This window comes from Zeugodacus cucurbitae, chromosome 5 (genome assembly GCF_028554725.1).
Source record: "Zeugodacus cucurbitae isolate PBARC_wt_2022May chromosome 5, idZeuCucr1.2, whole genome shotgun sequence".
In the NCBI taxonomy this organism is placed as follows: domain Eukaryota; kingdom Metazoa; phylum Arthropoda; class Insecta; order Diptera; family Tephritidae; genus Zeugodacus; species Zeugodacus cucurbitae.
The window spans coordinates 61,246,679-61,261,547 of NC_071670.1; the positions used below are offsets into that span (position 1 = coordinate 61,246,679).

The 14,869-nt window shown below is 30.0% G+C and overlaps 1 protein-coding gene across 9 annotated transcripts in view; it reads right to left on the reverse strand.

The window, feature by feature from the left end:
• Positions 1-14,869, reverse strand: part of LOC105208937 (uncharacterized) — a 363,842-nt gene that overhangs the window by 327,252 nt on the left and 21,721 nt on the right. For 7 of the 9 annotated variants that reach the window (XM_054231284.1, XM_054231281.1, XM_054231282.1 and 4 more), the window contains exon 2: positions 7,462-9,224. The gene's annotated coding sequence lies outside the window, so the exon portion shown is untranslated. The other 2 variants (XM_054231288.1, XM_054231286.1) reach the window with 2 other exon arrangements.

The window sequence follows — 14,869 nt, forward strand, 5'->3', positions numbered from 1 at the left end:
CATTAATGAATATTTTTGTATAAAAATAAAAAAAATTTTGCAATTCTCAACCGGTTTAAGAGTTATATTTTAAGATCAACTCCGTGATTTTCATTACAAACGTTTAAACAACGAAGAAATGAATTGAAATGACACAGTTTATAACGTTCTTCAAAATAATTTGACTTAAAAAACTATTAAAAATACAAAATATTGTGATATGGCAACCCTGGTTTTTGGATAACATCAAATTTGGCTAAGGCTCTCTAATAGTTCTTAACAGTTGTTTCATTTTCGATGTGTCTAAAATTTAAACCTTATTTCCCCCTATATCATTAGTGTTCCTTGATAGTCTGTAATTCTCAAAAGGTTTATGAAATAAATTCTTATATAACATGTCCAAATATTTCGACATATCAGGTTGATAATTCAAGAAAAAAAATCAGAATCGCGCAGAACTCTTTTTAAGAGAACATAATTACACTCAAGACTATTTTATCTTTCAAAACATAAAGTAATATGAAAAGTATTTCAAAATTAATATGAAATAAATAAATAATACGCATATATCAACAGAGATCGCATTTATCCTTAAATGCGCAAAAAAATATGTTTTCGGAGAGAAAATTCATGCAAATTCAGCCCCCGAGCATACATGTTACTGAAATCAAGACCTTTACAAAATAATTTTGACATGCTATCAATAAATAGATGATCCCCTACTGTTTTATGGAGTACTTTGGGTTTGAAAAGGGCTGGCATATTTTTGGAAATAGTAGACACAAAAATGTATATACCAGAGTTCTGAAGAAATAATGACGAAATTAATGTGAAGCTGTGTCAGGTGTCCCTGCTAACATATCAAAGTCTCAAACTTGTGTTCAAAATATATACTTAGGGGATTTCCTTTATAAAGAAGAACTAAGTAAAAGCAAACAATTTATAAATTTTATAATTGTCACATAAACCCAACCTCCAGCTTCAAAATATTATTCATTTATTTATTTAAATTGCTTATGAGAGCTGGAAAAGGGATCCTCGCATAAAATTACTCTCTAGAAGAGAGTTCTCAAAATTTTATTTAGAGTTTTTAGAATGCCTTTGGTATATTTGCACATGGAAAGATGATACTTCAGGTTACATTTCTTTGTTATTTAAAATAAAATATTTATAAGGAAACATAAAGAATTTTCTTAACATAAAAATATTTAAATTCAAAATTTGAGTTTTTTAAATCTACATCCATCTTTTAAGTATATAAAATTTATGTATGTGTTACAAGACTCATATAAACTGCAGCAAAATATTTTCGAATTTAATATTTTTGATTTCACAGCCATCACTCAAACAGACGCTGTCTCCTCCCCACCCACTGTTCGAACCCCAACATATATTTGTAGAAAATAAGACTACCAAATACGAATTCTATAATTTTCTTGCTGCTCCTGTTGCAACTGCCACGCATGTACACACACACGCAGAGCCGCAGAGGGTTTTGGAGAAGTGAAGAGACAAGAAAAAGAAAAGTTTTCAAAAACATACAAATACATATATAAATATAGAACATAGATGCAAGCATTCGGGTAAACAGTTATACGATATACCAAAGCAAATGCTGCGACAGGCTACAGATACTTCACACACACACACAGGCAGATACAAGTATTTGTTGAGCGCTTTGCATGCATATAAAAATGTGAAAATACAAAATATTTGGCAATTTCTATAAATGTGAAAATATTTTCACTTCACTTTTATTGCAGCAAAGCACACACAGAGGCACCCATACACACACACATCCAACAATCAAGTGTTATTTGTGCGCCAAGCGTGTGTGCGTATGTGTTGTTTTTGTTATTGCCACATGTGTCTTCTTATTGTGTCTGCCCCAAAACCCGCTTTTCACTTTTTGTGTCTGCGTTGCGAGTTGGAAAACAGCAAACAGGCCTTTTTCTTATTTCGGTGCGTTCGAGTGTCCGTCCAACCGCGCGAAAAATAGATGAAGATGAAGGCGTCGCCGCCGCTTCAGCAGCTGCTGCAATAATAGCAACAACAATTTTTATTTTGTTAAGTTTCGTAATGTCGACAAATGGCGCAGAAAAATGAAAAAATCACAAGGAAATCGCACCAAAAAGCAACGCCAGAAATTAAAAAGGATAATGACGAAAGCACTTTATATACTGGCGTATGCGGCAGTTGGTTGTTGTTGTGTATTTGTGAAAAAAATGTGTTTCATATAAAAATAAATTCTATATAGAAACTGCGTTGGACGTTAGCGTCACAGTTCCGAAACACAAAAAAATACTAAAAGATTATGCAAAAAATGTGTAGCATACATAAAGGCGTTTGAACTGTACGCCAATTTGATTTTCAACTGCCTTGCATTTTGATGCGTAACTGTACTTTGTGCGAAATTTTCGGCGTATGCATTTCGAGTGCATGCAAGGAGTGGACTACAGGCTTTTGTGATTTTTGAGTATTAAATTTGAGAAATAGATTTTAGGTTTGGAGAGATTTAAGTTTAAGTTAAAGAATTTTACCAGATTCGACTCTTTTTCTAGGCTCATCGAAACAAAATCGTATGAAACTAAAGTTTTCCACACCTCTCCTTGCCTCTTTCTTCCTCAATATGCCAGATTGTGAAGTCTCAAACAGAGAGGGTTGAATTCCGATTCCTGTTTGGAATACCGCATTTTTAGTTCCGAGTGCAACCGATAGAAATTATTCAACCATTCCAAAAACCTACCAAGAATGTGAAGATTTAAAGATCTATCGAGGAAAATCTCTATGAAAATACTCGCTCTCTTTCTAAGCCTTCCCCGTTTTGTGAAGAAATTGATGTCCAAACCCGAGAGCAGTAACTTTCAACACTCAATCGAGTTATCACATGAATATATCCGAGTGTGCTAGTAAGTGATTTAACGTATCAAACAAAATTCGAGTCCAAAAGTGTTAAGATTTAAAGATTTTATTGTCAGCAAGGAAAAATCAGACTACATCAAATCACTTCAACACTCCTCTTGCCCTCTCTTCTCCTTATTGTCAAAGAATGTGGTCTCCATAAGTAGGATATAAATATCTAGACGGACATGGATTTATATAAGTTCATGAACGATGGTCTTGTCCCAAAAATTTGCAAAAATCAAAAACTATATGTTACAACAACAACATTAATTCTCTACAAAAACAAGTCTTACTTTACGAGGTAATTCCCTTATACATATTTCCGTTGAGAGTTAAAACCAAACCCGATAAATAAAAAATAATTTTCGGCTAGAGACCAAAACTTAAGACTTATTTTCTAAGCCCATGTTCTAAATAATAGAAAAGATTTCTTCCGAAATATCTCTACATGGAATTTTGAACAGCTTTTCCCAATTATAGAAAGGATTCTTTGGATGATTACTACTATCAACGTCAGTCATTCGTGTCGCTAACTTAAATAGAGGTCTACCGAACTGTCGAATTTGGACGAAAGAGCTTAAAAGCTTTTAAAAGTTTAACTGAGTTTCCACTAGAGTTATTCTGAGAGCAATGAATGTCTTTTTTTAAATAATTTTTTTATCAAATATAGTATTTTTAACTTGAGTCCTTAAAAAAATACCTGACTTAAAGAATTTTGCATGCGATTTTAGTAAAAATACTTTATTAGAGAGTTAGTCACAATATGAAAAAACGGTTAAAATATATGTATATTATTTCCTCCCAACCTTTCCCAGTAATTTCTAAATTGTGCATGCAAATAGCCGGCAATTAATGCAGGGCCAGCTAGGAACACCTACAAAGCGCAGCCAAAGCACATACATAAGCACACCTCCACCAAGGGAAGTACATACATATATAAAACCGCTTGAGAAGCGCTTTGCCCTGTAACTGATGCTAGATTTTCAACACAATTATACTTTCCGCACTTGTAAAACTCATATATTAATCGAATTAACTATGAAAACCGATAAACTCGGGAAGAAGAAGAAGAAAAAAATATTTTCCTATAAAATTAATATGCGAGCGCACAGTGGTGCATTATAGAGTGAATGCTGTGGGCGTTTATTATTATTATTATGACTTCGAATGCATTTGTAAGTTAGTTAAAATGGTATGCAATGTTAATACTACTATTGTTGTTGCTTTGGTTTTTGTTGTTGTTGGGCAGTCGTGTTAGTTTGTGATTGCTGTTGGTTGGTTGGTTGATTCGCTGGTTTGTAATGTTGGCGTTACTTTATGACGTGTTAGCAGCGCTGGCACCAAAGCACGTACGCACACACACACCTACATATATATATGTACATATAGGGAAGCATGCATACCAGTTAATCAAATAAATAATATTCCTACATGTACTTATGCATAACTGCATATGAAAATGCATAGTTTTTTTGCAGTAACACACATACAAACATACATGCACACACACACGCCTGCATAATTAAAACCGCAAGAAAAAAAATTGCAAAAATTAGCCCGATATAAGTAGCGACTCCCACCCTGCAGCTCACAGCGTCTGCTCCAAGCTGGCAAAATTGTATTTCACGCCATCACTTTCCATGGCACAACAACAGCAATAACAACAACTCTATTATATCTTAAAGCTAGTTGCTGCTATATATATATATATATATACCCACTATATATACACTTACTACATATAAATACATATTTACCTATATATACAAACAGATTCATATAAACCCATAAATATGTAAGCAACTTGTATAATAGCTAGGCCAACACTAACTTGCACCGGACCAACCTCAACTTGCCACAATTATATCCCGCAACGTCAATTGTTGCTCTTCCAGTTGTTGTTGTTGTTACTTTTTTCTGTTGCTTTATTTTTTCTCACTGCTTCTTGTTGTTGTTGTTGCTGCTTTGCCGTTTAATTGTTGTTATTAAGCATTGTTGCTGCAGCAATTATTGCTATTACTTTGTTACTGTTGTTGTTGCTTTTTTGTTTTTGTTGTTTTATTACTCTTGTTCTTCTTGTTGTTATTGTTGCTTTTGTTGCATATTAATACCGACTGCTATCTAGTTTGTTCATGTTCTTGTTCTTGTTAGAATCAATTCTTCATTCATATTCATTACCCCCTTCGAGCGAGATTGTTAAATTCTTTCATTTCAATAATTTATTATAGTTCTTAACATTGCACGGACTCTTTGACTTATCGCCTCTGTTTTTATTGCGGATTAATTGATTTAACTAATTGTGGAAGCTTAAGCAAAAGATCTACATCTTGTAACATGTTTTAATCTTAATATAGTTCTCTTCAAGGTTCTAGACAGATTATTCTTTTAAACTAACTTTCAGAACCTTAATTTTACAGAAATATACTTTTATTGAGAGCACTTACTGATAACTCATCTTACCCTACCGAAGATGAAACTATATTCTCCACTAAATACTAATATTATACCTAATCCATAGATGTTAACTATACTAAGTTCTATCACTTCATCGGTACCCATAGCTAACTGGAGTACCATCGCTATTTCAGCTAAGACTGGTTAAATCTCTAAACTTATATTCAAACCCAATAGTTAATAAACTGATTTATGACAGTGAAAGCTTCACTCATAATACTTAAACCGTTCTTGAGACATTTACATGAGAAAAAATGAATATCCGTCCTCTGTATCATGTCATGAATCATGATTCATTATGATCTTTCTAACTTCTAAATAACCCAGTCGTAACAGATTCTTCATTCATTGGTTGAACAATTTCATAGAAAAAGAGAGATACACAATGACTAAATCATCGACTGTAATCGGGACTTTTCGAATCGTTACACTCAGAAGATGGATAGAAATATAATTACACTATCCTATTGTAACACTGATCGAGACCACGATTTTACAAAAATATTCCTAGCAGAAAATTTAAAAAAAAAGTAAGAAACTTCCGACAATGTTTATAGTGTCATCAGATATTTAGACCCGGCAATCTTGAATATGGTAAACAGTTGGAGGTCTGGCTCAGAATCTTAGAGAAAATAGTTTAGTTAAACTGAATATCAAATATCACAGAACAAGGATGCTCTTTTCCAAACGATTATTCGTGCAGTTGAGATCATTGGCAGAAATAAAAATTATATTCGCATAATACAATTATATTAAGTCGGACAATGTAGACCCTAACGAGATCAATAAATTCATTAAATATGATCTTCTATTTGGACGAGGGTGGGAGGTTTCGTTCTAAATATTGGATCAACAAAAATTCGTTACTCCAATTTGTTTTTTAAGTTCCCAATAGGATATCTGGGTAAGAAATGATTTATCTTATAAAGTATTATAGTAAATATATTTAATGAGTTTTCTAATATAGTCTGGGTCGATTCGATTTACCGACGGTTTTCGGTGTAGTCCCATTTTTTTTAAAGTTTATTCTTTCTTAACTGTAGGGCTATTCTATTGGAGCGAAAACCATATTGAAGCAGTGAAATGGTTACAGTACATTTAAAGACAGAGGTTATGTGTCTATAATCGCGAAATTAAACAATAGGAAACTATCAAACGCGGTTGTTTTGGATCCCATAACTTGAGTTGTTAAATTTACCTAATTGTATGTTTACATATGAAAATAATCTCGTTCTAAGCTCGTTCAATAATCTAACCGTTTACATATAGTCAAATAAGATTATCAATTGTCAAATGTGTTGCATTTATTGTTGTATTACACATATTTCTCTCGCTGTCGGCCATTTTTGTTTACATTTTCATTTGACATTTCTCCTCTTCTTCGCAAAATTATCGATAAACCTAGGAATAACACCGAAAATCTAGTTGTATAAAACGAGATAATTTTATAATCTCGGATTATAATGAGAGGAATGTTGTATGGGAAATCTAGTTTCTTTATTACAGATTATCAAGTTAAGCTCGTAAATGGATCAAAATCTCTAATGAACTCTTAGCCGTCTTTAATTCATCAAATCTTCGACTTCATATTACTAATAAACTAATAAAAATAAACTGAATTAAATTAACTAATTAAGTAGGCACAAAAGTAATTAACAAGAATTGGTAAGAAGATCAGAGCAAATATAACTGTGTGAAAGCTTTTCGAAAGCTCTCTAATTGTGGTTTTAAGAACTTAGTGAAAGCTCTAGTGATTTTAAGTGCAAGTAATTAATAATTACACTGGATATCCCAGAATGAGCAATGTGGTGGATGTAAAGATACCTTTGGTGAGAAAATAATATATATTCAAATACAAACAAGGATATTTTAATAACATACTTAGGCACTAGAGCTCTGAGCCATCAAAAATATTGTATGAAATGGTGGTATGCATTATAATCATATAAATCATACTTCATATGCTTATAAGGAAGTAATATGAAAAAAAATTAAATTTCATTGGCAACCACTTGTAAAAATAATCGGAATAAAAAGAATAATATGAGTGATTGTTAAATGAAAATTAAATAAAATTACCAAGTTTAAAAAATATTAAAAACAAAAATTAATATCTTCACTCACCACATAAAGTAGAAATATTTAAAAGCAATTCAATGCGCGCACGTTTCCTGCCAAATTGCTGTTGAATTTCTTTTTTAATCCGCTCGCAGTATCAGCTGTGTTTATTATATTAATTGCTTTCACTGCTTTTGGTTTTATTATGGTTGTTGTTGTTGTTGTTGTTGTTGCAATAATGCCACTTTTGACTCTCAAAGCTGCTGTATACCATCCAGTTTGTGAAGCGCAGATGTAATCCATTTGTAAAATTAAACGGTACGTAACTTTGTCACACACGCGCACACAGAGTGATGCATAAACACACAAACACATATGAGTGCATGCCTGTGAGACCGAAAAACAGTTAGCTAATTTCGGAAATCTATTATAAGCGTGAAACAGATTTTAAATGTTTTTTTTTCTGTTTTTGTTGAAAATGAAATTTATTTAATATTTTTGTGAATATTTGCAATTTGTTGTTGTTGTAAATATTTTTTTTTTTGTTTAATGAAGCGGTGCGGTTGTAAATATTAAATAATATAAACGAATTTTAGGTGGCAACTTTGGCGGCAATAAAATGCACTTATTTCTTCACTGTTTGACAAAAAGCATATGTGTAGCAACAACAATAACAAAAACAAATGCAATTTGTTGCTTATTTCGGCGACTTTCTTCGTCTACGCCGAGCCGCTGCAGCGCGTTAATGTCAATTTTTGTTGCTTTTGTTGTTTTGTAAACTTTTTTTTTGGGCGAAAAATAAACGCGTTAAATGTTTTACAATATTTTCCGGTGTTTCGACGTGTCAAACTTGCAGTTTTTTTCGGCAGTAAACAAGTGTAAATTATTTAAACTTTTTTTTTTGGTTGAGAAGTCTGAGTTGTTGTTGTAACGTATTTTGATTATTTTTTCACTTTTCATCAACTGTTTTTTTTTTGCATAAGCCGCCACCAACAAAAATGTGAGTTTTAGTATTTTTAAATTATTATTTGTTGTTGTAATTTATTGTAAACAATTTTGTGTTGTAATTTTTTTTGGTAATTTTTTTTCGTCTCTAAATATTTGTTGTACCAACTGTTTTTGGTGTCTCAAGTCTGTGCTTTTTGTGTGTGTATTTTATATTTTTGTTGTTGTTTTTATTCACAGCGTGTTTTTTGTCTTACGGAATTATGGAAAAAAGCAGCGAATTGTGCATTTTTTGCTTTCAACGTAAATTATTTTCCAACCAATCACAACACTCAATCAATCAGTAAAGTCCGAGCGTCTAGCAGATTATTATTGCTTTATTAATTATCTGCTTGTTTGTTGTTGTTTTTTTGTTTTGTCCTTTGCTAGCGTATTTCAACAGCAGTGCAATATTTTTTGGTGATTTTTTTCACTTTTTTCTCAGCACTTAAATTTTTTTCAACGATTTTTTTATAATTTTTGCCAAAACTGTTTTTTAAATATTTTTTTTTTTGGTACACTTTAATTTTTTTTGCAGTTTTCTGAAATTTCACAATATTTAGTTATTTTTAATATTTTTATTTTTGTTTTTTTTTTTGGTTCACCGAAACAGTTTATTTGAGTTAATACACAATTTCTCTCGATTTTTTTTGTAAATTTCTGCTTAATTTTCACTTTTTATGCACATCAAATTTTTTTTTATTCAACGTTAGCTTTTTTAGCTGCCACTTGCTCAGTTTCTTTTTAAGATTTCTTTATTTTTTGCAATTTTCATTTAGTTGTTATGACGTTGTGTGTGCTCATGCCGCATATTCTTATTTTGTTGTTAGTAAATTGATATTGATCTGCAAGAAAAATTAAGGAAGGAATTAGTAATAGATTTTTTTTTATCTTCAATTTTTATAATTTTATTTCAATATTTCAATGAGATGTGCAATAAATGTCTGTGGTGCCTATAAGATTAAAAAAAATATTCTCATATAACAAATATTATAAATTTCAGGAAATGTTTTTTTTTTTAACATTTATTTATTTATTATTTTTAATTAATTTTTTTTTAACTAGAAAGCAACATTTTTATTTATTTATAATAACATTTTTATAATTTTTTTATTTTAATTTTTCGAAAATATGGTTATGAAGCTGTATTCAGCTTAAATATCTGCCTGTTTCTATATACATTTTTATAGCTTTATTGTTTTAAAACAATTTTATTAATTTTTCTCTAAACATTTTTGCTTAAAAACTGTATCTAAACCCTTCTCGACCTCTCAAACAGCTGGAATGTAAAACCAAATAAGCCAACTTTTTCAAAACCACATTGAAGCCGTATTAATTAGGAGTAACAAAAATATAAAAAATAAAAATAATTTATAAACAAATTATTTTAAACGTCACCCCAAAAAAAATTCTGAAATTTGTTTTTATTAATTTTCGTCAAATGTGACTAACTGCAAGCACGCAAAAACCACATATTAGTCACTGAGCATAAAAACATGATGTGAGTTATATAATAAAAATGTTTAATCAAAAAATAATTTTGAAAAAAAAATTGCGATTGAATCACTTTCATATGCGATATGCTGCGACAAATCGTGCTATGGGCTATTGAACCCTTGGGTTTATATTGGAACTAAATGAAAAAAATATTAAATTTGACACTTTTTGGATTGATTGGATTAAAAATTTTCATGATAAAATTAATGGGTTGATTTTATTGACGCTTACGAATTAGTAAATTAAAAAAAATATTTAAAAAAATTAAATTGGAATTAAAATAATATTAACAAAAAAGTCGAGATTTTTGCTTTAGATTTTGATGAAAAACTGTTCTTTATTTTCTGAATGTCTGCTGATGTGACAGTAGTTTTAACTCGATTTCTTTCTTTCTTTATTCATTTTCTTTTAAGAAATTAAACAATTTTTTACTTATAACATATAGACACTCAAAATTTGGTTTTTAAAAAAGTTTTTTTCTGGTAAAAAATTCTTTCCGTAGACACTTCAAAAAAACATGGGTGAAAAACATTATATTAACAAAAATAAATACATCACTTCGGATGATTATAAAAGAAGTCTCACAGATCTCATAATAAAATCTTAAACATTTCGAGAACTCAAAAAGAAGTTTCAAATTCACTTCAAAAACTGAAAAACATATGCTTCTTTATTTTTTGTTCAAGAAATTTTTGTGATATTTGTGCATTTGGTCTATGAAAAACAAATATTTTCACTACAAAATTGAGAATTTCCGAAATTGAATTTGCGACATATTTTATTCACATTCACCTTTCACTGTACTAGTAATAACTTGTATTTACTCGAATTATAACAGATGTCTGAAAAATTAAACTGCAAGCTGACTTTAAGCCCAATAGCACAACAGAACTTATTTATTTTAATTTTGGGTCGTCACATTTAAAAAATTTAATTAATTAAAATGAAAAGTAAAAATAATATAAAGAAACCTTCGCCAAAAATATGCGTTTTCCATTTTTTTAAAAGGCTTAAACAACAACTTGAAGCTTGAGAGTAAGCTAAAATTGAAGAAAAAAACAAAAAAGTAGCTTTTAACACCAAAATACTTTGAATTCAAAAATTTTAGTCAAAAATACTTTTTTTTGTTAAAACACTAACACTTTTAAATTTTAAAAAAATTTTTTTTGTTCAAATTTTTTTTCAATTTTTTTTCCAAATTTTTTTTTTCAAATTTTTTTTAATTTTTTCAAAACAAATTTTCTTTAAAAACATATTTATTTTAATATTGAAAAGCCACATTTAATAAATTTTAACTAAAAGCATACACAACACAACGCTAGTTCGTAAAAATCTAATTAAAAACCTGCGTCAGCGCCTAAAAACACACTACGCACAGAAGAAAAAAAACACAAAAATTATTTAAAAAATTCTCCAACTCAACGTACTTTCAACAAATTTATGTTTTACAAAACGCAATTTCCACAAAATACGCCAATTCTATGACATTTTACCGGCATTTCGCGGCGCAACACTGCGTGCAAACGGCAGCAAGTGCTGTTTCAGCGGCGGTATGAGCAAGCGAAGCGCAGCGCACTGTTTTTGCAAGCATTTGATGGCAGCGGATGTTAAAAACATTTTCTTTTTAAATAAAAATTTTACAACAATCACTGAAATGTACGCGTATTTCAAAAATCACGAAACACAGCGCGTTTGCGAATGTTTCACATAACGGTTATTCGCTTTCTTTTCATACCTTTTTTGGTGAGTTTTTTGTTGTATTTATTGCTATTTTTTAACACAAAAAAATATATTTTTTTATAATTAAAATATTTATTAAAACTTTTTTTTGTTAATTTTGTATTTCTTATTTGTTTTGTTGTTGTTGTTGTGTATGTGTTGTGTACTGCACTTGTCCGGCGAATGAGAACAACAACACACGCGCGCAACAAAATAATTTTTTCGCCGGTGCAAGCCAAACAAACGTACGAAGGTATCTGCAAGAACTGCAGTGGCATCGCGTGCAAAATCTCTGTCAGAGCCGGTGGCAGTCACAGCGCGTTGCGTCGCGTCGCCGAACGGCGTACGTCGGCCGCAATCGCACAAAACCCTTCGAACCAACAACACCAGCAACAGCAACCGAGCCAAGCCAACACAAGACACTTGAGCGAAAGCCAACAAACTGCAACAACAACAAGTGCAATGTGTTGAGTATTTAGGGAGGAGGGGGATTGGTGTCAACACCAACGGGAGACTCAGGTTGCATGTACAACACAACGCACTCAAGCCACACAACACGAAATCACTCAGTCACCAAGCAAGTAAGGAGTTGCAAGTTTCCTACTTGCAACAAGGCTTTAACTCTTTTGTATTGCAGAAGAGTGGCCGACAGTGGCAGCCAACAAAGAGAGCGCTGTTAAGTTGGCTAAGAGCAACGCGTGTTGCACAAATTGCTAACTCTTGGCAGTAGACATGCCACAACAGCAGCGTCAGCGCTGCATGCAACATTCGCTGCTGCGTCGCATTGCCCTTGCAACACGTTGTTGCACACCATTTTTTTGCACTTATTTTGCAGTTTCTTTTTGTGCGCTTTTTGTGACTGACGCAACTCGTGTGTTGTTGTTGCTGTTGTAGTGCGCTATGTGTGAAGGGCGCGATGGCAATTGAGCGCTGCACTTTGTGAAGGTGTTGGTGTTGTTGCTCTGTTTGGTTCGCACAAGTGCAATGGGTAGGCGGTGGTAATCAGCTGCTTTGGCGCTTGCTTGGTTTTTATTGTTGTTTTTGGCTGCAAATGTCACTCGTCTGTTTGATTGATATGAATTTCGTGGATGTTTTGATGAGTTTTGGAAACGGTTTTGAGCATTGGAATATTTTTGATTTTGAAAAGTATTTTTGTTTTATATAATGATAAGCTACTTAGACATTGGGCTATCGCGATTTTGATAGAGAGATTATATAACTTTTTGAAGACCGCAAGAAAATTTTTGTTTAAAAAGCAAGGGAGCTTTTTAAAACTAAATTTTCGTATTTCACTTTTTACTGAATAGACTAATAGTAGCCAAGTACCCACCAAGGAATAAGACTGTACTGAAACATGCTGGGTCAGAAGCGTTAATATACGTGGAAAAGTACTTCGATCTTTTTATAGATAATATATAAGGAAATCCAAAAAATATCCTTATACTTCGCAACAGATCAATATTTCTTAAAATATTAACATTTATATAATTCATACATACATACAGATAGTACTCCCTTTGATGTAACATGATACTCTATCTTGTTTCATATATGAGAATTTCCTTATTTTCACATATTTAAGCACACATCATTTATCCCTTAAATTTATTTTTGCAATAAATTATTTTAACACGGTTGGAACCGTAGAAGTCCACAGTTCTTCATGTAAATTAAAATAAAAAAAAAATAAAAAATTCTGTAAATCAAGAATAAGCGGAATTATCACGGTGAAATCAAATAAGGAGCGTAACTACAGGTACTTTTAAATTTAAAAAAATAGAAACAAAATTTTTTTTTTATAAAATTGGAGTCAACTATTGTTTAATATAGGTTTTCTTGTATTTATAATTCGCTTATAATAAATACATACAGTTGAACTTCCCTCACTCGAATCACCATAATTCACAAAAAAGCTTCGAGTTAGAGAGACTTCGAGTTATGGAAGGTAATTTATATGAATTGCTATTGCCAATTCAAAAGTTCGAATTATGGAAAATTCAACTGTTTATATTTCGCAAAATTTTGCTCATTATTAAAAAAAAATGTTTTTTTTCACCACTTAATATCCCAAGGCTCTTCCACTGACATTTATTGCACACATATAATTTAATCAGATATTAATATTTCATAAAATAATAATAATATGAAAGCTAAAATGCAGTTTTTAAAAAGAATATAAAAATTTTTTGAAATCTTATCGGTACTGCATAATAAATTTTCAATAAATTTTTTTTTAATTTTTTTATTTTTTTTATATTTTTTTCAAACAATTTTTTTTATTTTTTATTATTAATTTAAACATTTTTTATTTAATAAAAGCTAATAAATTTTTATATTATTATTTATTTAAAATTTTTTTATTTAATAAAAGCTAAAATGCAGTTTTTAAAAAGGATTTTTGTGAAATCTTGTCAGAAATCGATAATTAATTTTCAATTCATTTTTTTTTTTTTTGTATTTGAAATAAGTTATTATTTTTATTCGAAAAAATTAATAAAAATGTTATATATACTTTAAACAATTTTTTTTTGTATTTTAAGTAAGTTATTACTTCTATTCGAAAAAATTATTGAAAATGTTATATATTTTTTAAACAATTTTTTTTTATTTTTTTAATTAATTTAAACATTTTTTTATTAATTATTTTTTAATATTAAAATTTTTAATTTTTTTTTTAATTTTTATTAATTATTTATTTAAATTTTTTTAATTATTTAGGTTTTTTTCTTCCTTTTGTTCTATTCCTTATCTTTATATATCTATTATATTGCTATGAAGTCCCACTTTGAAGTGAAAAATAATTATTTTTTGTATCATTCTCATTTGAGACACTGTTAATTTATATTATTTTAGCACTAGTTTGTTTTCATAATCAGTTTTTCAGATGTTTTTTTTTTATTCAAAACTTTTCAGATTTCGTTTCATTCATTTGTTTTTATGTGTTTTTCATTATTTTATGACTTTTGTCGATATTACTAATCCTTAATAAGAAGTAATGTTAAAAAATCACTGTGTAATGATGAAATATTTTCCAACAATATTTTGAGCATAATAGTATATGTGTTTATTAATTTGTTGCTCAATATATTTTTAGTTTAAATCGTGTATAAATAATGTCTTATTATTCATTAATTATTGTATTTTTACAATTTTTTTTTTTTATTTATTTAAAAGAAAATTTATTCATTAGACAACTTGAAATATATTTCACTGTTTGTATTGTTTTTTTTTATCTATTTTAAAACTGTAGCTTTTTAATATTTTAAAATTAAAT